Source organism: Monodelphis domestica, chromosome 3 (genome assembly GCF_027887165.1).
Source record: "Monodelphis domestica isolate mMonDom1 chromosome 3, mMonDom1.pri, whole genome shotgun sequence".
NCBI classification, from domain to species: domain Eukaryota; kingdom Metazoa; phylum Chordata; class Mammalia; order Didelphimorphia; family Didelphidae; genus Monodelphis; species Monodelphis domestica.
The window spans coordinates 297,818,528-297,843,280 of NC_077229.1; positions in this window are offsets into that span (position 1 = coordinate 297,818,528).

The following is a 24,753-nucleotide window of genomic DNA, read 5'->3' on the forward strand; positions in this document are numbered from 1 at the left end:
TGAACAACAGGACAGAAGCAGGGAACTCACTTTCTGGACTCAAATCAATAGGTACACCCCCCAAAAGCCAGAATCCGAGAATACTCAGGGCTAAGGGGAAGGCAGAGGGTAGGTCCCAGCAGCAGCAGGAACCTCTGAGTGGGCAAAGGTGCTGGTTTGGAGGGTCTACCTTTTGAGCAGCGGGGCGCCAGGCTCGGGGCATCCAGCTTGGACAGCAGGGAGGAAGCCTGGGAGAGACAGGGCATGGCTGGGTCCCTCCACCTGCTCCAGCCTCACCTTTGCCTTGGGGCACAACCAGATCAATCCAGTTGAACCTAATTCAATCAGAACTCCTCAGAGTTTAGGGAGGTGGGCAAAGGCACTTACGGACTGCGGAGAAGCAGCTGGAGAGAACTGGAGAGAGCATGGGTGGCCCAGCCTTCGAGGAGTCTTCAGAGCCTCAGAGCTTCATACCACATACAGCCCAACCCACTTGAACTCAATCCCATCAAAAGCCTCCAGAGGACAGGGAAGCTAACATTCCTCCCCTAGAGACTGTACCAAGAGATCTGACAAAGCTCCAAGAGGGGAGACTGACAGCCCCAAAATCAAAACAAAATGAGAGGAGCAAGAGCACAGCCAAATATGGGGAGCAAAGAAGGGGTAAACTCGAGCAAACAACATAAAAAGAAGAAAGAAACTACAATAGACAGCTTCTGCACAGGTAATGAGCAAAGAGCAAATGAAACAGAGGGGGAGGGATCAGCAAAGAAAAAATCAGAAATCCCAGCGAATTGGATACAGGCTTTGGAAGAACTCAAAATGCAATTCAAAACACAATTAAGAGAGGCTGAAGACAATTGGGAAAAGAACTTAAAAACTAAGATAAGTCATCTAGAAACAGAAAATAGTGTCTTGAAAGCCAAAATCAACCAGCTGGAAAATGAGGCAAAGGAGATGAAAGATGAGGCAAAGCAGATGAAAGATGAGGTGAAGAAGATGAAAGATGACCTCCAAAGAAAATCCAACCAAAAGGAAAAGGAAGACCAAAAAACTAAGGATGAAATCCAGTCTTTAAGAACCAGAATACAACAACTAGAATCGAGTGACTTCACAACACAGCAGGACACTATAAAACAAAACCAAAAGAATGAAAAAATTGAGGAAAATATGAAGCATTTCATTCACAAAACAGAGGATTTAGAAAATTATTCAAGGAGAGACAATTTAAGAATTATTGGCCTACCAGAAGACCATGACAAAAGAAAAATCCTGGACATTATATTACAGTAAATTATTAAAGAAAACTTCCCCCAAATCCTTGAATAAGAGGGGAAAGTAGAGATTGATAGAATCCACAGATCACCTCCTGTACTTAATCCCCAACTGACAACACCCAGGAATGTTATAGCCAAATTCAAGAACTATCAGACCAAAGAAAAGATATTACAAGCTGCCAAGAAGAAGTCATTCAGATACCAAGGAACCACAGTGAGGATAACTCAGGATCTGGCTGCATCCACACTGAAAAAAAGAAAGGCATGAAATACGATATTCCTGAAAGCAAAAGAACTAGGTCTACAACCAAGAATCAACTACCCAGCAAAACTGACTATATTCTTACAGGGGAAAGTATGGTCATTCAACAAAATAGAAGAATTCCAGGAATTCGTAACGAAAAGACCAGACCTGAACAGAAAATTTGATGTCCAAGCACAGAACTCAAGAGAATCATCAAAAGGTAATTAAAAAAGAGGGGAAAAAAGAAAAACAAAAAAAAAATTTTAAGAGACTCAATAAGTTAAAATGATATGTATCCCTATGAGAAAAGATGTAATTGGTAACTCTTTAAAACTGTTCTTATTACCTGGGCAACAAAAAGAAGTATACTTAAAGGGAACAGCAACAAACTGTATAGGATGAAAGGACAAGATATAAATAGATATAGAGATATATGCATGCAAAAATATATACACATAAATATGCATATATATATATAACTAGAGCTTAAAAATAGGTTAATATAAAAAGAAATGGGAAAAGAAACAAATGTGGGTAAATTTATATGTCATAAAGAAGCTCATGGTGGGAGGGGGGAGAACATCAATACACTGGAAGGGTAAAGAGGTCAGAGACAGGAAATACTCAACTTTTACGTGATTTGAAAGTGATTCAAAGAGGGAAAAACAATCCAATCCATTGGGGGCAGAGAATAGATTTGCACCCTATAGGTGAGTAGAAGGGGAAAAAATGGTCTGGTGGGGAGGGAAGCAGTACAAGAGAGGGAGGGAGTGGGGGGTTAATTTTAGAAAGACTACAGGGAAAATAAGGGGGGATAAATAAGGAGGGGGGTAGAAAGGGAAGTAAAATAAGGGTGGGAACAAGGGGGGCTGTTCAAAAGCAAACATTGTTGTAGAAGGAAATAGTGAAAGAAGAAAAGGCAGGAAAAAGAACAGAAATCAAAATGCTGGGAAATACACAGCTAGTAATCATAACTCTGAATGTAAATGGAATGAACTCACCCATAAAACGCAAGCGAATAGCAGAGTGGATTAGAGTCCAAAACCCTACCATATGCTGTCTACAAGAAATACATATGAGAAAGGTAGACACACATAGGGTGAAAGTAAGAGGGTGGAGCCAAATCTATCGGGCATCAACTGACAAAAAGAAGGCAGGAGTCACAATCATGATATCCGACAAAGCCAAAGTAAAAATAAATCAAGTTAAAAGAGATAGGGAAGGTAATTACATCCTGATAAAAGGCAGTATATACAATGAGGAAACATCTGTACTCAACATGTATGCACCAAATGGCATAGCATCCAAATTTCTAAAGGAGAAACTAGAGGAACTCAAGGATGAAATAGATAGAAAAACTATACTAGTGGGAGATCTGAAACTTCCTATATCCGAACTAGATAAATCAAACCAAAAAATAAATAAGAAAGATGTAAGAGAAGTTAATGAAATCTTAGAAAAATTAGAGTTAGTAGACATGTGGAGAAAAATAAATAGGGACAAAAAGGAATATACCTTCTTTTCTGCAGCACATGGTACATTCACAAAAATTGACCATGTATTAGGGCATAAAAACATTGCAAACAAGTACAAAAGAGCAACTTTCAAAAGAGCAATAACTGCAACTTTCTCAGATCACAATGCAAATGAAAATAATAATTAGTAAGGGAAAATGGAGAGGTAAATCAAAAATTAATTGGAAATTAAACAATACGATTCTCCAAAACCAGTTAGTTAAAAAACAAATCATAGAAACAATTAATAACTTCATTGAAGAAAATGACAATGATGAGACATCCTTTCAAAACCTATGGGATGCAGCCAAAGCAGTACACAGGGGGAAATTTATATCCTTGAGTTCATATATTAACAAATTAAGGAGGGCAGAGATCTATGAATTGGGCATGAAAATTAAAAAATTAGAAAGCTAACAAATTAAAAATCCTCAGATGAAAACTAAATTAGAGATCCTAAAACTCAAAGGAGAAATTAATAAAATTGAAAGTCAAAGAACTATTGATTTTAATAAGTAAGACTAGAAGCTGATACTTTGAAAAAACAAATAAAATAGACAAAGTACTAGTCAGTCTAATTTAAAAAAGGAAAGAAATAAACCAAATTGACAGTATCCAAGATGAAAAAGGAGACCTCACCTCTAATGAAGAGGAAATTAAGGCAATCATTAAAAACTACTATGCCCAATTATATGGCAACAAATATGGCAATCTAGGTGATATGGATGAATACTTACAAAAATATAAATTGCCTAGACTAAAAGAGGAAGAAATAAATTACCTTAACGACCCCATTTCAGAAAATGAAATTGAACAAGCCATCAAAGAACTCCCTAAGAAAAAATCCCCAGGTCCAGATGGATTCACAAATGAATTCTATCAAACATTCAAAGAACAACTAATCCCAATATTAAACAAACTATTTGACAGAATAGGCCAAGAAGGAGTTCTACCAAATTCATTCTACAACACAAACATGGTACTGATCCCAAAGCCAGGCAGGTCAAAAACAGAGAAAGAAAACTATAGACCAATCTCCCTAATGAATATAGACGCAAAAATCTTAAATAGGATACTAGCAAAAAGACTCCAGCAAGTCATCACAAGGGTCATCCACTATGATCAGGCAAGATTCATACCAGGAATGCAAGGATGGTTCAATATTAGGAAAACCATCCACATAATTGACCATATTAACAAGCAAACCGACAAAAATCACATGATTATCTCAATAGATGCAGAAAAAGTCTTTGATAAAATACAACACTCATTCCTATTGAAAACACTAGAAAGTATAGGAATAGAAGGGCCTTTCCTAAAAATAATAAACAGTATATATCTAAAATTATCAGCAAACATCATCTGCAATGGGGATAAACTAGAAGCCTTTTCAATAAGATCCAGAGTAAAACAAGGATGCCCATTATCACCTCTATTATTTAATATTGTACTAGAAACACTAGCACTAGCAATTAGAAAAGAAAAAGAAATTGAAGGTATTAAAATTGGCAATGAGGAGAACAAGCTATCACTCTTTGCAGACGATATGATGGTTTACTTAAGGAATCCTAGAGAATGAACCAAAAAGTTACTCGAAATAATCAACAACTTTAGCAAAGTTTCAGGATACAAAATAAACCCGCATAAGTCATCAGCATTTCTATATATTTCCAATACTTCTCAGCAGCAAGAAATAGAGAGAGAAATTCCATTTAAAATCACCCTAGACAATATAAAATACTTAGGAATCTATCTGCCAAGACAAACACAGGAACTATATGAACACAACTTCAAAACCCTTTCCACACAGCTAAAACTAGATCTAAACAATTGGGAAAACATTGATTGCTCATGGGTAGGATGAGCTAACATAATAAAAATGACAATCCTGCCCAAATTAATTTACTTATTTAGTGCCAGACCCATTGAACTACCAAAATACTTCTTTACTGAATTAGGAAAAAACCCCTATAAGTTCATTTGGAAGAACAAAAGATCAAGGATATCCAGGGAAATCATGAAAAAAAAAATGCAAAGGAAGGAGGACTTGCAGTCCCAGATCTCAAACTATACTATAAAGCAGTGGTTATCAAAACAATTTGGTACTGGCTAAGAGACAGAAAGGAGGATCAATGGAATAGACTTGGCATAAATGATCTCAGCAAGACAGTTTACGACAAACCCAAAGACTCCAGCTTTTGGGACAAAAATCCATTATTTAATAAAAACTGCCGGGAAAATTGGAAGACAGTGTGGGAGAGATTAGGTATGGATCAACACCTCACACCCTACACCAAGATAAATTCAGAATGGGTGAATGACTTGAACATAAAGAAGGAAACTATAAGTAAATTAGATGAGCACAGAATAGTATACATGTCAGACCTTTGGGAAGGTAAAAAATTTAAAACCAAGCAAGACTTAGAAAGAATCACAAAATGTAAAATAAATAATGTTGACTACATCAAATTAAAAAGTTTTTGTACAAACAAAACAAATGTAACTAAAATCAGAAGGGTAGCAACAAATTGGGAAACAATCTTCATGAAAACCTCTGACAAAGGTTTAATTACTCAAATTTACAAAGAGCTAAATCAATTGTACAAAAAATCAAGCCATTCTCCAATAAATAAATGGGCAAGGGACATGAACAGGCAGTTCTCTGCCAAAGAAATCAAAACTATTAATAAGCACATGAAAAAGTGTTCTACATCTCTTATAATCAGAGAGATGCAAATCAAAACAACTCTGAGGTATCACCTCACACCTAGCAGATTGGCTAACATAACAGCTATGGAAAGTAATGAATGCTGGAGGGGATGTGGCAAAGTTGGGACACTAATTCATTGCTGGTGGAGTTGTGAATTGATCCAACCTCCAACTATTCTGGAGGGCAATTTGGAACTATGCCCAAAGGGTGATAAAATACTGTTTGCACTTTGATCCAGCCATAGCACTGCCGGGCTTGTACCCCAAAGAGATAATAAGGAAAAAGACTTGTACAAAAATATTCATAGCTGCACTCTTTGTGGTAGCCAAAATTGGAAAATGAGGGGATGTCCTCCAATTGGGGAATGGCTGAACAAATTGTGGTATATGTTGGTGATGGAATACTATTGTGCTAAAAAGAATAATCAAGTGGAGGAATTTCATAGAGACTGGAACAACCTCCAGGAAGTGATGCAGAGTGAAAGGAGCAGAACCAGGAAAACATTGTACACAGAGACTGATACATTGTGGTACAATCGAAGGTAATGGACTTCTCCATTGTGATGCAATGTCCCTGAACAATCTGCAGGGATCTAAAAAACACTATCCACAAGCAGAGGATAAACTGTGGGAGTAAAAACACCAATGAAAAGCAACTGCTTGACTACAGGGGTTGAGGGGATATGACTGAGGAGAGACTATAAATGAACACTCTAATGCAAATACCAACAACAGGGAAATGGGTTTGAATCAAGAACACATGTGATACTCAATGGAATCACGTGTGGGCTATGGGAGAGGTGGTGGGAGGGGGGAGGGAATAAAAGAAAATGATCTTTGTTTCCAATGAATAGTGTTTGGAAATGACCAAATAAAAATTTAAAAAAGTTAAAAATTAAAATTAAAATTAAAAAAAGAAATTAAAAAAAAAGAAATAACTAAGAAAGAAAGGAAGTAGAAAAAATATTTCCTAGCCTATCACCCTAAAGTATGATCCATAGAATTTTAGCTCACTCCCCAACAAGATCCTACTCTCCTCATGGAAGCGAGGTAGTCTCTATGGAGCAACAGTCTTACCAGCCCAACAGGGTGTCTTCCACCTGAGTCACCAATGCTGAATGAAGTAGAAGAATCAATCCCAGAAAACTCATGCCAAAGACCTCCAAAGACTTTCCTTGGACTTCTTAGGTCTCATCTTTTTTAGCCCTTTCCTCCATGCCCCTTCCTATCTCTCTCTGTTGGTCTATGCCTTCTCAGGAAGCAATTAAAGTCTCTCAGACCCAGACTCATAACCCTTAGTTCAGAGCCATGTTCCTAGAGGTCTTAACCTGTGACTTCTGTTTGGAGCGTTCCAGCCACACTAAGGTCAGAAAAGAAGAAAGTTCATGACCCTGGGAGGAAGGGGTTTCCTTTACACAGTAATATTGAGAGTCATTAAGTAATTGCTCGTTAAGTGGATAAAGAGTTTCTCTATGCATAGTAGTTGCTCACTCATTGTAAATGGATGAATTAACATATTTTCTCTTCACTTCAGATACTATAATGTGGGTCTGACCCCCTTCTCTACTTGCATCAAATCAGCAAAGTGCAGGGGGGTGGAAGGGAAGGAACTTTCTCATTATGGTCCATTTTAACTTCATGGCTTGTGATCTCATGGATAGTTGCTCTAGGCAAATAATCCTAGTTGTGGCTCAAGTGAGATTCTTGCATATATCCATGCATAGAATAATATGCCTATCTCTGGCACCTCAAGTCAATAAGTAGTAGCAATGGTTCCACTTTTTCTGTGGCTGGATTTTAATAGGTCTCTCTCCAGAAACACTAGGATCCTTAGTTACCAAGTATTAAGATATTCAAGAGAAACTAAAAGTTTCCTGGAAGAGAAAGCAAAACCCAGCCCCAAGGTCTTAATTTCCTGTTGGTGCCAAGTATTGTTGGTCTGCTATGCCTGTGGCTGGTGGAGGCACTAGCCCATAGTCTAATCTCACTTTTAAAGTATGAAAATTTACCTTATTTCTGTCCTTTTTTGATTCCAGGTCTTCACTCTCTTCTCTCTTATTCTATTTTGTGGAATGTACAAGCCCAAAAGAAAACCTGAAGAATCGGGAGGAAAGATCTCTCCTCTAAGCATGGAATATAACAGAATTAGCATAAAGTTAATGATTAATATAGTATTACTGCATGAAAAGCAAGGAATAGCCTATTGAAAACAGAAACATAGAATAAATGTTATTTATTACATAAATAAATAATATGTCTATATTATTATAGTATAATAATAATATGTCTCTATGAAAGAGACATAATGGAAGTAAGATTGTCAAATTTTAATATTCCAAACTCACATGAAGATGGCTGTAAAAATTTCCTGTTCAATATAAACTATATTCTCTAAGTAATTATTTAATTTTTCTCTTTTTTAAAATCAAAGAATAGCTATTATCTCTTTCTTTAGGTGAATTGTATTAACTACTTCTATTCTTACCATGAAGAAATAAATTCCTAGGAATCAATTTTTAACCTCCTGAAATTATTTTATTCTTTTTTCTTCTATGATGCTAATCAAAGTTGAAATCTAAATGACTATATCTTTTTATATTTTGCAGTAGTTTTATAATATGCAAGAGTAAGAGCCTTGCCAACCACCACTATATAGTTTTTTCTTTCCTATACACACTTCATTCCAGTAATCTTTAGGGCTATTCACATTGTTAACATTACTTCATCAGAGGCATAACAATATCTGATCTACATCAAAAAAAGAAAGTAAAAAATAGATAACCAGATAATGTACTGTTGCTTTACTCAGTCCAGAATTCATCAGTTCATCTTTTGCTATCCTGTAAGTGAAAAGATCATTATAAAGATAATTGTAGTTTATATATCAAGATCTGTTATAGAATATGAAGAGGTAGAAAAGTCCTAATAAGAATCTTAAAAGTCCTCCAAATACATTGATCTCAATAATTTTTGGTGGCATCATTGCAAAGTAAGAGAGAGTATGATGAAAAATATTTTAAATAACATTCTTCAGAATTAAGAAACATGAGAGAGAGAAAGAGAGAGAGAGATCATAAATGCTTTCTTTAAGCTGTCATTGAGAAGGTGCTAGAAAATACAATGAAAAATGAAATTTACTGTATTCAAATAGACAAGAAAATGAGAAATCACTTGTTGCCAATATAAGGATTTATGTCAAAATTAGCCATCTGTGCAGTTTCACAGCTAAGTAATTAGAACAAATTTTAAAATAATAACCTTTAAGGAAAGAATAAAAATAAGAAAACACTGAGTGCAATAGCAGAATTTCATCCTGAGCTATTCATAGAAGTTACTGATATCAAAGGGAAAAGGTAATGATATGCATATTTGATTACATAAGTTTTCTTCATAAATTTAATTCAATATAAAATAGCACAATCAAGAGGTTTAAAGAGATCAGAAATACCTTAGGCAGAAAATAAGTGGCATTCTTGTCACATATGAACACATCAACAAACATTACCACCAGTTTAGAATTAAAGTTATCTTTAAAACACCATAAATGAGAATTTTGGAATAGTATCTCATAAAACAAGGAAATGTAGTGAGAATGAAACTATTTGCTTAGGAAACAAAATGTAGAATTCTATTCTACCTTCTTATTCAAAGACCATTCATAAATAAAACTGGCAGGAAGGCAGTAGAAAATTGAACAAATTGGAAAACATTTCTATAAGGATGTATTTACAGTAAGTTTCAGAACTAGAATTCCACCACAGAAAGTCTATGTGATGTGTTTTTGTTGTTGGGTCATTATCAGTCATGTCTGATTTTTCATTATCCCATTGGCTTTTCTTGGCAAAAATACTTCAAGTGTTTTGTCATTTCATTCTGCAACTCACTTTACAGGTTAGAACAAGGTTAAATAACTTACCCAGGATATCGTAGCTAGTGTCTGACATTGAATTTGAACTCAGAAAGATGAGTCTTCCTGACTCCAGGCCCCGGGCTCTTATCTATTGCTCCACCTAACTACCTTGTGATGTCTTTTTGAAGAAATAAAAATGGCAACTAAAAAGAGAATTTGGGACAAGTAGCTTGATTAGACCAAGAAATAGTAGTTTGAATAAATAGTAGTTTGAAGCAGCAGAATATTAAAAGTATCATGGGATCATTTTATATTTTTCTTTGTAACTCCTACTAGTTACATAGAATCTGTGGTTTTTTTTTGGGGGGGTGTAGAAAACTTAGATTTTTGATTGTAGTATCTCCTGTGCAACTTAATGTCCTTGGATGACCTTGAATACCAAAAGGATAAATAACTTGACAAAGTATCAACCAAGTTAAGTGAAATCATTTTATTAGGTGTTACAGAGATTAAAAAAAATAGATCAATATGAAAAACAAATCGTGGATTACCAAAAAAAATGGTGATTAGAGAGTAGTAACTATCAAGTCATATTTCTTTCATGTCTTCATAAGAATACATTATACACAAATTGATGAACATATGAGAAGTAAACATATTTTATGAAACAAATTTTAATAGAATAGCACATAAATGTGGTCATTTTAAATAAAATGTTCAGAACACACAAGATCCCACAATATTTATGGTTTATTGATAACAACAATAATTATTTGTTTTAAAAAGGGTTGACCAGGTAGAGCAAAACCTAGATTTAAGGAGTTAAATAAGACTATTTCAAGGATAGTTTTAGTTCTTACAAGATTACTTGAAAAACTAAATCCAAGAGATAATTTTCCCAATTTGATCATCTTCAAGCAAAGAATGAAAAAGATATATGCTGGCCAAAGACTTGTACCACTGTAATGGAAGATATCATACATAGACTCCAAATAGGAATTCTTCCTACAAAGAATTTTCCTCCTAAGAAGAGTTGTATAGATTCATTGGTTGGGTCCCAAATTTTTCCTTCAAATTAATAAAATTTTAAGTAAATTTTCTTCCAGAAAAAATATATTTCTAACTGTTTTCAACATCACGATCTCTGAAAAACAATTAAAACAGTGGGTTAGCAAAAGGTACATTTCCAACCAAGACCAAAGTTCAAGAAATGGCATCCAAAGTTATAAGTGATGTTTCAAAAAAGGTAGTCTAATCATTTAGTTAGTGTGAGGGATAACAGTAAGACATTCATATTATTGAATTACAAATGATGAAATATAAGGAAAACCTAGATAAAGACCTAGATAAAAACCTAGATAAAGATAAATCAAGTTGATCCTTTATGGAAGAAAGAAATAAGTCTAAAAAACAATTAGTCATGGAGGATTCATTCCTTGAACTGTTAGAATGAATACCCACATGTATGATATCCCAGATGTACTAAAATATATAAGTATAACTGAAAGCTATTTTGACCATTTCCCCCAAACAACTTTGATTAGAATTGAAATAATTAGTAATCTTTATTTTTGTAAGAATAGGCAGTGAGGAAATCAGAAAGTAAAACAGACTGGAAATCTAAGCAACAAGGTTCAAATTATAATTAGTGGATAGTCTATGGGAGTTATTAATGACCAAAATAATCATAATCACATTGCTTAATTTGTCCTAATTCTATAACTAAACTACCTTAATCCCTGAACCACAGACATATAATCCATCACTAGGACTGTAAGCTATGTAAATATATAGAGACATATGTAGAAACAGATATGTATGTATTCTTATTCTTTTGTTATTTTATGGTCCTGCCTGATTCTTCATGACCCCATTTGTAGTTTTCCTGGTTAAAAAAAAAGAAAGAAAGAAAAAGAAAAGGATGAAAAAGAAAGAAAAAAAACTAGAGTAGTTTGACATTTCTTTCTCCAACTTATTTTACAGATGAGGAAACTGAGGCTGAGCTAAGTGACTTGCCCTGGGTCACTCTGCTAATACATGTCTGAGACAAGATTTAAAGATGAGTCTTTCTGACTCTAATCCCAGTATTCCATTTATGTATGTAAATGTCTGTGGTGTTATATGTATATATATATATATATTTGCATACATATATATACACATATTATTTAATGCATATACATATGGATACATACACATATTCTTTAAAATTATATGTATTTCATATATAAATGGTGATGATTATCAATTTGGTTTAACTGTCTAATAATTAGATGGCATTGATATCTTAAATGTTTCTAACAAAAATTTTTTGACATCTACTATCTTATGTTTCTCCCCCTCTACCTCATGAAATAGTACAGACATAATTATTTCTATTTTATGAATGAAGAAAACAAGACTTAGGAATATTGTGGTTTTCTCAGTGTCAAAATGTAAGACTGAACAGGTCTTTTGACTTGTCCCCTCTCCCTACATGAAACTTCTTTCCATTTTCTCTTCATAACCCTCTTCTACCCTGACAAAAAAATGTAGTAAACTGGGGATGAAAGAGGTAGATAAAATGTTAGAACATGGCAGAGGGCCATCTGAACCAATGCTAATGCTGCATTGAGAACAGAGTGGGAGAAAATAAGAGCCTATTGGAATAGCAAAGTAATATTTCCAGGAGGCAATAAAAACACTTGGCACTGACCCTATTTGGGAAACTCAAAAGCTTCACAGATATCGTCTAGGAAGGTAGACAATAAACAGCTGAGAAGTATTATCATTTATATTTTTCCAGGTGTGGGAACTGAAGCCAAAAATGTAAATAAATCACTCTGAATTATACAGCATATTGGTGGCAGGTATGGAAAAGTAAGGCCAAATCCTGTCACAGTTTATTATTCCAACAAATTACAATTTCTTAATGATTCAGTTTATAATGACAACCAGGTTAAGAAGCAGGGCAGATCCTAATGTGAGTGACAGTATACATATCCCAAGAGAAAGATACCTTCAAATATAATTTGAATTTAGATGCATTTTTTAATCAGATGGGAAGAATATGAATAGGGATAGAAAAGCTTTGAGGTAAATCTATTGACTATCTGAACTACTATCATAACAAAGACCATTTCATACCCTATAAAAAGAAAGAACAAAGTATGGAGAAAAGAAAAATATCTATAGTGAGTATTCTTTTCTAGTTTCATAATAGCAAAATAGTCTGGAAATACATTTCATAAGAAGTGACATTTTGAAAAGTAATGGAGTAAATGGGATGAAGTAATGATCAACAGAAAGTTTGGAGGATATATAGATATCTATTGGGGGTGTGGTGGCAGCGGTGGAACTTGAGCATGATTATTAGAAGGTAAGAAACCAGAAGAGAAGGAGAGATTACAGATACCTGGGAGAGGATGATGTATCAACTTTCTAAAAGTTTTTATTGTTCCAAGAATATCATATTCACTGATAGTGGAATGGCCTTGGTTCAAATCCTAGAAATGCCCATTTCTATACAAGTTACAAAGGTGGAAATTTATGTTGGATAAAGAAAAATACTAGTTATTGTAAGGGGCTAGTCAAATAGTTGCCTAATCTTACAGGAGGCAAGCCTTTTTGGGGGGACTTTGAATTGTATTTATCTTTACAAGTTTTGGACATACCATTTGATAGTTCCTGAATACATTATTTCATTGATAGGAACTACAACAAATTGGTTGTTTTCCACTTTTGTGAAACTATTTTGGGAGGAGTCACCATTATGTTTCTGACATATAGCAGTCAATCTACATGCCTTTAGCTCTCTTTCCCTGCCTCTGCCTTGTTTATTAATGGAAGATCCTGAAAGAGCAACACAGAACATAAATCAAACTTGAGCCCTATGGAAAGGAGATAGCATATTGGTGAATATTAACAGAAGTAGAAACACAAGTTGTATTATCATAAGAGGAAACAATAGAAGTCCTAGACCAAAAGAGGAAGTAGAGTAGGAGATTAGATAATAAATCATAAATCTGTCATGAAGGCACTCTTTTGTAGTGATGGGAGCTTTTAATTATCTAGACATCTTTTAGTGCAAGCCATAACAGTGATAAGATAGAGAAGTTAAAGGCATGAAGATAGTCAAAGAGAAGATAAAACTGTATTTGATGATGAGCAATAGTTTACTTAGAAAATCAAAAAGGGAATGAGCAATGATATTAATTGAGATAATAGCTTGAGCAAAGTGGTTTTTTACATAAGTAACCTAGAGAAATCAATAGTAATTTTGTATAAAAGTATACTTTTGTATAAAAATAAAATGTAAGAATTAATAATAGGAAAATATCAAGATTACTAAAATATATTAAAATTTTTGATTGATCAACCACAAATGTAAAAAAAGATACTTCTATAGATTCAATTAAAGAATAATCTTTTAAATAAGTAAGAATAACTAAAATAGCTTGAGAACAATTCACTATTCATGGTTGTCCTGTGTCATTATAAAAATTTATATTAATGCAAAAGTTAATTTACCATTTAAATGCCATACAATTTAAACCATCAAAGGAGAACTTTAAAGTCTTAAGATAATAATAAAAAATGCAAATGGAGGAAGAAACAATTTAGGACAGTGATGGTGATCTTTCTAAATGTGAGTGCTGTACCCTCCCCCCACCCCACTCCCCAGAGTGAGTACTATACTATGCCCCCCCCCAGAGACCATGCACTGTACCTTACCCCTCTAATTCAGTCCTCCATCCCCCTTACCCCAGACAGGGGAGGGAGGAAAAACTCCCATTGGGCTGTTGGGCAGAGGGGCAGGTGATGAGAGGTGTGTGTGGGGAGGGGGAGGAAAGTTGCTCAAGTATTCTGCTCCCCTCTAGCTATGTGCCATTCTCTGAAGTATTCTCCTTTCAAACCTAGTTCCTCTCCAACCCCACCATGGGAATCATCTCTGCCACAGACTCAATAGGCTGCCATCTGTGCTGCTCCCTCATGTGGCATGAGACACCCCCTGTTCAGTGCCTTTATCCAAGATAGGGGAGGAAGGAAGCACTCCTAATGGCAGATAGGTGGAAGAAGTGAGTGCATGGGGAAGGAGAGGGGAGCAGCTTCACACTAAGTCCCTCTGATCTTCTAGTAACAAATTCTGGTGGGAAACTGCAGGTGTGTCAACAGAGGGGGCTCTGTGTGCCCTTTTTGGCACATGTGCCATAGGTTTACCATCACAGATTTAGAATATCAATGGATATAATTAAATAAAATTGCAATGAAGGAAAAAACTGCATTTCCAGATTTCAAACTCTATTTTAAAGTAGAAGTCATAAAATATTCAATATTGGTTAAAAATAGAAAAGTATATTAATAAAATAGACAATATGGAAAAACTCTAAATCATGGGGCACAATGACCCAGTTTTTAATTAACCAAAGTGGTTACAGTAAGAAAAAAAGCCATCAACAAGACTTGTTTAAAAGGAATGAGAAATAAAGTACTCTGGGGAATTGAGTTCACTGCTGCAGTCCTAGAGCAAATTTTATACATTCTTTGCACAAAAGGACTTGCAGATGGGTCCATATGAGGACAAGACTAACTTAAACTGTCTCAAGCCTGCTCCAAAGTTTCTTTACTTACAATAATCTTGGTTAGTGCTGGGGAAGCCTATAGTGTTAACTGAAGCCTCCCCAATTCCATCAGCATTCTAGGACACAACACTTTGGTATCTCTCTCAAGCAGCTTTCATGGATGAACTACTTATCTGTGTTAGAAGGAGATGGTATCATACTGAAACTGAAGATCCTTCACATGTTAAAGGAAAGCAAAAGGCATTTCAGTGAACAAAATACTTTTTGAGTTGCAGGTTTTGTGGTGCTTAATACCTGTATATGTGAAACCTATGCCTTTTGGTTTCTAAAAGGAAACCAGACTATGATGCATTCCTTGAACATTAAAAATACTTGATTATTATTTATAAACTCTATACAAAAAGAACAATTGTGTTTCTTTTCTCTTTTTATCAAATGAATAACTACTGGTGATCTACCAGATTATTTAAACAAGTGGGAAAATATAATATCCTATTAAATTTCTTAATGGTGCATGTTTAAAACTGTTATGATAATTTCTACAACATAACTAATGAGTAAGCAATTAAAGATTAAAATAATTATCAGAATGATATAAAATGAGTCACATCTGACATATTTGGTCTACAGTTATCTTCCTACTATTTATAGTGAATTCAAGTTTGTCTCTTTGGTATGGCACACTTTCCATCATTATCTTTCATTTTCTTCATTGTAAAGGACAGTCATGTATCCTGGGAAGGCCCATTCATAACAATAAAATAGAAGTAGCACAAGACTAAACATACTCAGGATAAAAGCAACATTTAGAGGTCCCCCCCAAATTTTAAGAAATAAAATTTGTTTATAAAATTTAGAACATAAACCATCTTTTATAAATAAATCTATATCTTTTTAGACATAGATATAGATATGCTCATACATGTAGATATAAATCACAGTAGGATTTAAAGAGCAGTTACTAATGTACCCATTAATCAATCTCTACTGCTTCAGGTAAACCTTATAATAGATGATGTCTAGTGACAATGGTGGTTTACCTCAGATATTAGGATTTTTCAAAAGGCCAACAATATAAGAGCAGGAGAAATGTCAAAGGGAAATTATGAAACTAAATTACAGTCCTAGAAAATCCTTGTCAGCCTCTGACATTTGGATATTAAAAATATTTTACACATGAAAAATTTGCTTTGTGATGAAAATGTACAAAATCTCTTTGGAAATGTAGCTGACTTTATTGGCTCAAACAACACTTAAGCCCCTATGATTGATTCTACTATTATGCAGCTGTGTCAACATTCTGAAAATAAATCAACTCCCACCCAGACCCCCCAAATATATATACATTCTAAAGGTTTCATCTTGAAATTGAACTTGGTTGTGGATTATCTTTTCATTTCTATGTTCAAGTATATTTGACAAAGTTTTTCAATCTCCACGTTTCCTTCTTTACCTCCTACCTCCTACCCCACCAAGTCTTCAAAGGAATTTTGATAATATAAAATGATTTGCCTTTTAATGGAGTCTTCTGGCTCTAGAAAGGTGGGGAAACTACTTGGAGGATAATCTTTGCACTTTTTTCTCTCTTTGAGCTAAAACAAGTACTAAAAATGAAAGAAGTGAAGGCCCAATTCATTGGCATCCATTAGGAGACTTTGGTCTCTGAAATTTACCTATACCCAGCAGGAAGTCTTTGCCTGGAAAATATCCTTAAAGTTGTTAAAGAAAATTCCTAAATAGTCTGTTTTGACCAGAGCTCAAAATTAAGAAGATATTTTTATTGTTAAAATACTTAAAACGCTGGATATTTAGAACCCATAATAATTTTTTTTCAAAAAGTCTTTAATATTTGAAAAATAAATAAGCATAGGAAACTACACAATTCCTTGAAACAAAGGATTACATGGCTGATGATAAGTGCCCTTTGATAACTTTCAAATTGTAATTCACCCAAATCAGAACTAAATCAGAATGATTAGTCAGTCCTCTTGTGCATAAATAACTGACTTGACCTTCTGCCTGTGGGGCTGCAATGAAAATGAATGTTTTTGAGGAATGAACTGGGTCAGTTTAAATTTTCTGATTTTTAGATGTCTTTACTAGTTTCTTTTTTCTTTGTCTCTGTCATTTGTAGTAATTCAATTTAATAAATTTTTATTAAGTCTTTCTATTTATAAGGTGTGTTACATGCTAAGGATATGAAGATAAAAAGCAAAATGGCTTTTGCCCTAGTTACATAATCTCTAATTCAACATATCCCAAAGAAAAATCATCATTTTCCCTGAAACAGACTCAAATTCCTTATTTTTGTCACAAGCTCTACAATACTTTCAGTCTCACCTGTTCATACTTCAGTGTTATCTTCAACTCTTGACTTTTCCTCACCCCTCCACCCCATTTCAAATAAGTTGAAATCTTGCCACTTTTTCCTCTAACAGACACTACTGTATATCATGCCCTCACCGTTTCTTTACTGGGCTCCCATAATGGCTTCCTGATTGCTGCCTCTAGCCTCAGCCCACTTCAACTGATCTGCCACATAGCTTCCAAAGAGATATTTCTCAAGTACACATCTGACCATATGACTCTTTACTGAAACTCCAGTGGCTCTCTATTAACCCAGGATAAAATGTAAACTCCTCAGTTTGACTTTTAAAGCCCTTCTTCACCAGCAATTCCCTACCTACATAATATAATCTTTGTAGCTTCATTTTACACTACTCCCCCTCCTACATGGCAGTAGAGCCTTCTCTCTTTTGCTTACATATATTACTCTAGTTCTGAGTCTCTGTACTGCCTGTTCCTTATGCCTTAAATGTGCTTTTACTCCTCACCTCTGCTGAATAATAATAGTAACTTGCATTTTATAATGCTTTAAGGTTTGCAAAGCAATTGAGAAATGTGACTTTATCCTAATACCTTGAAAGTTAAGTGTTATTATAGTCCCTATCTAAGGATGAGAAAACTGTGACAGACAGAGGTTAAATGACTCTCCAATGATCACACAGCCAGTAAATGTGTGAGGGGACATTTGAATTCAGGTCTTCCTTCCTTTAGGTCCAGCATTTTATCTACTAAGTTAGGATGAGATCATGGAGTCCATGGAGGTCCTGGAGCCCAATGGAGGATTTGTATTTTATTCTTGGGAAACACAATAAGATTTTTTTTTGAAATTTTTATTTAATTAATTATAAGATTTATGTTCTTTCCCTGCCCTCCCTCAGCCCCCCTCCCATAGCTGACACACAATTCCTCTGGGGTTTTACATGTGTCACACATTGTTTTTAAATCGGCAAATGAAAACTGAAATTAGAAAGCTAATAGTTAAGTATGAAAACTTAAGAAGGATGAGAAGGCTTCATTGACTGAAAAAGAAAGAGTTTTTGATTATATAAAATAATGAATTCATACTAGAAGTCCCAAGAAGATGATCTTAACTAAACTTTAGAGTGTTTTGATGCAAAAGATTCCAATCTCAGGTCAAGTAAAGTGGAGAACCCCATGCCACAGCATCATGACCAAGCCTAAATGATCATAAAGGCTGAGGTAAGCATGAGGAATTTCAATTAAAACTGAAGTCCAAAGTAGCAGCCTCCTGGTATGAGGTAATTTTCATTCCTTTTGCTTCTAATTATCTGACCTTTGTGGATTGTTCATGAATTGTTCTATTCCATTTATCCCTGTGAATAAACTCTGGAGACTGTGCTTTTGTGGTCTGAACTATGTGAAAGACATGTGTAAGAAGGCAATGCATAATCAGGCAATCAGGTAAAGTGGCGGCAGGAAAAGAGTGGCAAGTTGGTTGGGTCTCTAAACCTAGGAAGCTGAGCAAGTTCATGTACCAAAAGCATCAGAGGCCTTAGAATTTCAGGCAATGGACATAAAATCAAACAAGTTCAGAAATTAGTTAGTGTGAAATGTCTGTGAATCAAATGTGAAGCCAATAGGAAGTCACTGGGCATGACTCCTACTCACACTACAGTCCAGTCACACTGGCTTTTCTGTTCCTCACTCAGGAAACTCTATCTCCTATAGTTCTGTCTTTACAATAGAAAAGCTGAATGAATTCTCTTTTCCCTCCACCTCATAGAGTTTCTTTCAGTCCCTATCTTCTGCAAAAGTCTTTTCTTATCTCTCTCAAATACAATGTACAAGTGGAATTTTTTTTATCTTTTAAACTACATCCCCCAGAATTCCTTTTAGTATTTCTCAAAATTTTCTTTAATCTCTCCACCACATTTGGGGGTCATGTTTGTATATGGTTCAGTGTCTCCTCACTATTCATGCTCTTCTCTCACAACTGGGGGCTGGGTTAGTTAGCTTTTTTACTTTGGTTATTATTAATACACTTTAAAAATATAATAGTTATTGTATATTAATTTTAATCTTTACAATTAATAACCTTCCCAAAATACCTTGGGTTTGATTACTATGTATATGTATCCTCAAGGAGTTTATAATCTAATGGAGGAGACAACATCAAGACCTATATGTATGAAACAAACTATATACAAAAAAAGGAGATGATTAACAGAGATAGGTATTAGAATTAAGAGGGGCTGAAGAAAACTTCCAATAAAAGATGGAGTTTTAGGGGGGGACTTTAAAGAAGCCAGTAGTTGAAGTAAAAGAGTGAGCATTCTCGTCATGGGGGAACAATGGGAAAAAAGCTTGGATCCAAGAGATCCACTGTCTTGTTTATAGAAAAACCAGGAAGCCAGTGCCAGTGTATTGTAGAATAAGGTTCAAGAAGACTTCAAAGGTGGTCTGGCATTATAGATTATGAAGGGCTTTGAATGCCAAGCAGAGCATTCTGTATATGATTCTAGTAGCAATAGGGCTTACTGGAATTTATTGAGTAGAGGGGATAACATGATTGAACCTGTACTTTAGCAAAAGTATATTATGTGTGTGTGTGTGTGTGTGTGTGTGTGTATTCTGACTTATGACAGTATATATTTTATACATAATTGCTACTTATCAGAATATAATTTCCTTTCAGTTAGGGGCAGCTGTTGGTATGGTATAGTGAAAAGAGCATCAAGCTTGAAGTCAAGAAATGAATTTGAAACAAGTATGACACAAGCTGTGAAACCTTTGCAAAGCCACTTAATCTCTATTTGGCTCAGTTTCCTCACCTATAAGATGAGGGTTAAAACAGCAACTACCTCATACAGTTAGTGTGAGGACAGTGCATGGCACATGTAGCTCATCCCTTCTCCTTCCCTTCCCTTTTCATTATTTATACTTGTATCCCTATCACCTAGTGCCATTTCTAGCACAAAGTAAATGCTTTAAAAATAGTCAATTATCATGAAGAGAATGTAACCCATTCTCAGGACTCAGAATACATGACCTTTTGTTTTGAATGGGACATGGTAGCTGCCTTCAAGTACTGCTCTCAAAGGGTAGAAATAAGGTAGTTGAAAAGAAAAAAAGTTTAAGTTGATTTAATGGGGAAAAATGCTAACAATGCCCAGATGTGTAATGGGCCACCTCAGAAAATAGAGCACCTCACTTTACAAGAGTTCCTCAAATACAAGTTAGAAAAGATGGCCACCAAAGTCCCCTCTAGCTTAGAGATTCTCTGTTTTTGTGTGGAAAAATCATTGAAAGCTAGTGATAGATCACCACTAGGGACCAATGAGGGTACCAGTCCTTGTTCTCTAATGTAAGTCTTTCACACTATGTATTTCAAAAGTAATATTTTAGAGGTCAAAATGCTACATTCTGAATTTCTGAGACATTGAGACAGGATGAAACCAAGACTAGAAATACATGGCACTTCTTTTAAATGGATTACACAATGTCACTTATGAAGTTTGAAGATAACACCAGTACTTCAATGTGGGGCATGATGCAGGCTATACTTTACTTCTATCCACATCTGAGCCTACCATCTGTCACCTGGAAGCAGCAGGGTAATGTCACCCCAGGCCTGGTTTATCAAACTTTCACATATTGGGCCAACCATTAATCCAGCAGAAAACATGATTTATTTCTTTGCATCCTTTTTTGTTGTTGTTGTCAGTTGATCATCCTTAAGCCTGTCACATTTCTGCCACATTTCTGCCAGACTTTCCATCTGTATGTTCGTTCCAGAGGAAAGATGCAGTACTGGCTCAGGCTCTCTGGCATCACTTCTCCAGGGCCCCCTATTCTACTGATTTTCTACTACATATATTAGTGAGGTCAGTCTGCATAACATGAAACTAACAACAGGAGAGACCCAACAGGATCAGTTAAGGAAACAATCTACACCTCTGAAATACTAGCAGGCCCAAGAAAAAGTTTTAGCACTATGGCAGTAGCTGAAAACAGGCTTCTAACAGATCTTGGTCAATAGCTCTGTCAACATGTTATATAAACGTGAAAGCCTCATTTTGTCAACCTTACACTGTTAACTGAAAAAGAGAGTTTGTTTTATTTGCTGTAGTGCAGCTGTTTCCTATGTTATTTCCTTCTCTCACAATCCTATCTTCTACTTTTTCTGGTAAAAGCATGAAGGCTAGATGTAGTTGGGACAACAATGTACACTCAAAATGTTTTTTTTTTTCATAAATGAACATATGTATGCTCAGTTCTATAAAGGAGACTAAGTGAATCCTTTTCCAAAAGGTGCAATAATAATTCAGTCAACAAGCATTTATTAAGTACTTACTTTAGTCTAGAAACTATCTTAAGCACAAGAGATTCAAATAAAGGGGAAAAAATAAACCCTGTCCTCAAGGAGCTTCCATTTTAGTGTGAGAAGGTTGGCAAGAAAATAAGTAAATTATGTGACATATAAGATATAAACAGTATAAGTGGAATAGAATGTCAAAGGAAAGGCACTAGCAGTAGGGATTAGAAGGGGAGGGAGAAGTGATGGAGATTCTGTATATGTTCAACTTTGATATGATTCTTAATGGAAGCTTAGCAGGTAGGGGGAGGGAGGGGGAGAGAGAGAGAGAGAGAGAGAGAGAGAGAGAGAGAGAGAGAGAGAGAGAGAGAGAGAGAGAGAGAGAGAGAGAGAGAGAGAGAGAGAGAGAGAGAGAGAGAGAGAAACATTCTGGCCATAAAGGGATGGCCACTGCAAAGGCATGGGGTTGAAAGATGGAGTGTTCTGTGTGAGAAGAGCAAGAAGACGACTATAGTTCAATCTTATAGTGTGTGGAGTCAAGTAAAATGTAAGACTACTGAAAAACCAGTGGGTCAGATTTGGGATGCCTTTAAGTACTGTGTTTAATCTTGGAAGTATTAGGGAATCACTGAGGTTTATTGAGTATATACTCACACACATACATACTTATATATGCAGATGTGTATATGTGTATGTATAAGAATTATAAAGAAGCCATGAATTTGACTGACTGGGAGGATAATTATGCTCTGAAAAGTACTAATGGAAAACTTGATAAGGAATGTTTGGAAGAGAGAGAAATATAAATTCTATTTTGTATATATTTGATTTGAGATGCTTATGGAAAATTCAATTAGATATTTGTAAAAAGAATTTGGTGATATGAGATAAGAGCTTAGGGTTGGGTGAGCAGATCTGGGAATCATATACAAAATGATCATTAAACTTATTGGAGTAGATGAGGTTGCTGGGTGAGATAGTATAAAGGAAAAGAAAAAATTCAAAGACAGACATGTAAATCATGCCTATGTGGGTGAGTGGCTCCAGAATAAAGATCCAACAGAAAAGAATAAGAAGTGGTCAAATAGTTGGCAAAGAATAATGGCAAAAAAATAACTAAGGAAAAGAGATTGAATATATGAAAGAATGGGGTGATTAACAGTATCAGAGATTGAAGAGAAGACTAGAAGATCAAAGAATGAGAAAAGACCATTAGATTTGGAAAAATTGCAACATTAGGGAGGGTAGTATTGGTTGAAGAATATGATAAGATGCCAAAAGTGTAAAGGGTTTAGGAATAAAAGGAGAGGAAGTGGAGACACATAGTGTAGACAGGTTTCTTAAAAATAAATAAATAAAACAGTTGAGAAAAGCATTCCTGACAAGGATGATAAGATCTAATGAGAGCTTGCTATTTGTTTGTTTGTTTTTTTTAATATAGCTATATCAGCATGTTTGTAGGTATCAAGGAAGGTGTCAATGGTTATGCAGAGAAAAGATTAAAGGGAGAGTAAAGATGATAATGAAAGCAATCTGCTAATGAATAAAAGAAAAGACTGTATTCAGGGCACATTTGGAGGAATGTGCCTTGTCAGAGAGAGGAGTCTCTATGTGTGTGAGAGAAAATCATTTTTTGATGAAGTATGAGACAAGGTCTCCAAATGAAAGAAGGCAGTGATGAGTACCATAAGAAGACTGAGAAGTGGATAAAGATGTTGAGAATGGCCATTGTTTTGAGTGGAATAGCAAATCAATTAAGGAAGTAGAAAAGGATTTTCTTGTTACTTTAAGAGGACAATATTTATGTAACAAATTTGTAGTGGAATCAGCCAACATGATTTCCAACATCAATCAGCAATAACAATAAAAGCAAAGATGGTGAATTGTGGAAGTAACCCAAATTGGGATTTGATAAGTTATAATCATCAATAGGAAAATGGAATCAGGAATTCACAAATAAAGGATACATGTGTTTCATCATGTCTAAAGTCACCTTTTTAGTGGGGAAAAATACAAGAGTTTTAAAATAGGACTTATCAACATTTCTGTACAAATTATCTTAATAAAATTTCCCTTCTGTATTGAAAACAAGCCATGAAGAGGTCCTCTATAGAATTTAATAAGCATTCAATGTTACAAAAACAAAATAAAAACATGGAAAAATTCAGATTCCAATGTTAGTAATGGAAATTCAAAGAGCAATTATAAATGTTAATTTTTGATTATTTTGCCTATACCTGAATCCTCTCTACAATATCCCTGACAAATCATCCTTTTGCCTCTTCTTGAAAACCTCATTAAGAGGAAATCACTACTCTTCAAGGAAACTCATTTTACTTTTTACAATAGCTTTCTTTTTAATAGCTAGTATTAACAGAGCTCTTTAAAACTTGCAGAGCACATTAGACATGTTATCTTATTTGATCATCACAAAAACCATGTGAAATAAGTGTTGTTATACCCATTTAATGGATGAGGAAACTGAGATTAAAACAGATGTAATGACTAGCCTAAACCCACACAACTGGTAAGTATCTGAGTTAGGGTTCAAACTCAGAGTATTACCCTGTGTGAGGTAAATATCTAGGGGACCTTCATCCCTGACCAACCCCAGAAGACATCCCAGGGGATGAACAGTGTAGTCTGAGAGTCAAATATTTGCACAGCTTCACTGAGGCCAGTAGGCCAGGAAATATGACATATGAAGAGTATTGGCTAATTGAAGGACCTAGAAGGATCTGAGGGAGAGAGTGAGAAAGAGGTTTGAAAAGCCAGTAGGAAAAGCTCACCAGGTCTCTTTGCTCCCCTTCTTTTCCAAGAATGAACTCTCTATCCCTGGGCTATCTCTTTATCTGAGCTCTTATTTATCTTGACATCTCTGGAAAGCATCAGCATGGAGAGAACCCTATAAGCTTCAATCCAGGACCTGCTTTTTACCATAAATTAGAGAGGCTGGAAACCTTATTTCGCTCTTTTTCCTCTCTTTATTAATAAATG